This window comes from Octodon degus, unplaced genomic scaffold (genome assembly GCF_000260255.1).
Source record: "Octodon degus isolate 3935 unplaced genomic scaffold, OctDeg1.0 scaffold00022, whole genome shotgun sequence".
NCBI lineage: Eukaryota > Metazoa > Chordata > Mammalia > Rodentia > Octodontidae > Octodon > Octodon degus.
The window spans coordinates 14,018,098-14,020,535 of NW_004524598.1; the positions used below are offsets into that span (position 1 = coordinate 14,018,098).

At 39.2% G+C, this 2,438-nt stretch overlaps 1 pseudogene across 1 annotated transcript; it reads left to right on the plus strand.

The window, feature by feature from the left end:
• Positions 1–211: 211 nt before the first annotated feature.
• LOC101565055 lies at positions 212–1,835 on the plus strand (annotated as a pseudogene). Its single transcript, XR_192432.2, has one exon. The product of XR_192432.2 is annotated as a spermine synthase pseudogene (transcript).
• Positions 1,836–2,438: the final 603 nt, after the last annotated feature.

The window sequence follows — 2,438 nt, forward strand, 5'->3', positions numbered from 1 at the left end:
TTAGTACTTTACATGTCGCTGTGCTTTCCAATATTCTTAGTTGTTCTCCAGGATTGTTTCTTCCTAAATATTTTTTCATCTAGAAATTGTTAGGAAGATAGAACTTTTTTCATGTTCTTTCCTAAATTTTCACTACATAATTCACTATTCCTCAGATAGAATTAGCCTTCAGGTAAGTGACAGTTTGTTCTTCAAAAACATTAAGCCGCCGGCCGCAGCTTGACACGCGGCGCGGCCCCCAGTCTCCGCGGCCGCCTCCCCCATGCATGGCACAGGGCCTGGCCTCACTATGGCAGCGGCACGGCACAGCACGCTCGACTTCATGCTCGGCGCCAAAGCTGATGGTGAAACCATCCTAAAAGGTCTACAGTCCATTTTCCAGGAACAGGGCATGGCCGAGTCGGTGCATACCTGGCAGGACCATGGCTATCTAGCAACCTACACAGACAAAAATGGCAGCTTTGCCAATTTGAGAATTTATCCACATGGATTGGTGTTGCTGGACCTTCAGAGCTACGACAGTGATACCCAGAGCAAAGAAGAAATTGATAATCTTTTGAACAAAATAGAAGAGAGAATGAAAGAATTGAGTCAGGCCGGTATTAGGTGGATGAAGCATTTGCCAGCCATAATTCGAGGAGGGGCCATCGACAGGTACTGGCCTACAGCTGATGGACGTCTGGTTGAGTATGACATAGATGAAGTAGTGTATGATGAAGACTCAGCTTATCAGAACATTAAAATTCTACACTCAAAGCAGGTTGGAAATATCCTCATCCTCAGTGGGGATGTTAATTTGGCAGAGAGTGATCTGGCATATACCCGGGCCATCATGGGCAGTGGCAAAGAAGATTACACTGGCAAAGACGTACTGATTCTGGGCGGTGGAGATGGAGGAATATTATGCGAAATAGTCAAACTGAAACCAAAGATGGTCACTATGGTAGAGATTGACCAAATGGTGATTGATGCATGTAAGAAATACATGCAGAAAACATGTAGTGACGTCTTAGACAATCTCAAAGGAGACTGCTATCAGGTTCTAATAGAAGACTGTATTCCAGTACTGAAGAGGTACGCCAAAGAAGGGAGAGAGTTTGATTATGTGATTAATGATTTGACCGCTGTTCCAATCTCCACATCTCCAGAAGAAGATTCCACATGGGAGTTTCTCAGACTGATTCTTGACCTCTCAATGAAAGTACTGAAACAGGATGGGAAATATTTCACACAGGGGAACTGTGTCAATTTGACAGAAGCCCTGTCTCTATGAAGAACAGCTTGGGTGCCTGTATTGTCCTGTGGAATTCTCCAAGGAGATCATCTGTGTCCTTTCATACTTGGAATTGTGGGTATTTTACACTGTCTGGAAGAAAGCTAAACCCTGAAGATGACTATCCCCACAATTGTGCTGCAGATAGCCTTCCTGACCTGCATATCCTGTACACGCATCAAATGAGTCAGGCAATTGATCGTGACTTTCTTAATGTTTTCTCTTTTTAATTATTATTTTTAATTTTAAAAAAGCAAATGGAAAATGTATATTTTGATGAACCTAGGGTGTTATTTTTTTGAAAGTCAGCTGAAGGACAATTAGACAGCACAGCAAAGACTGCGAAATGCACTGACCCCTAGAATGTGATTTTTGTTACTTTTTATTTCTGTGTGGGACTTTTCATTTTGTTTTGTTTTGATTTTGATAGAACTTAAATTTGGACCTTTGGAGGAATGAACATCGTTATTGTGTTTTGGAGGGAAGTTCTTGAAGGTTTTTAAAAAAAATGACTTAGATTTAAAAATTTGGTGCTTATAAGAAAGTTAAAAATGAATAGCAATGCTTCAATTAAAGTTACAAAAGAGAAAAAAAAACATTAAGCAAGCACGCTCTGTGCCAACATTGTACATGGTATTAGATTAATTAAAACCCAATATTTATCTCAGAAATGCTTTTAATTTTCATTGCAATTAGTTTCCTTTTCTGCTTTAATGAAATATAACAGTGTATCATCAAACTGTGCTTCTAGGACTATGCTTTCTTATCTGTGGAAGCATTAAGTTTAAATACCACCCCCACTAGAATTGTTGAATTTTATTTGATTATTGTATTTAAGAGGTGGGACAGTGAAGAGGTGATGTCAGGTTTTGAGCTCACTGTCTTCATGGGTAGGATTAATGCCCTTATAAAGTGGCTACTTTGCCCCTCTTGCCTCTTGGTCCTTCTGTCTTGTGCCATGTAGTGATGGACGACCTCCCTCCAGAGGATGCAATATTCAAAGCACCATCTTGGAAGCAGAATTGTTAAATCCACTAGTGCCTTTTTCTTGACCAATATTCAGGTAGGTAAGCCAACATATTTCTTTCTTTTTTAATAGCTATTTTTATGTTACTTATAAATTTATTTTTATTTTATAATTTTATTTTTTTATTTTTATTTATTT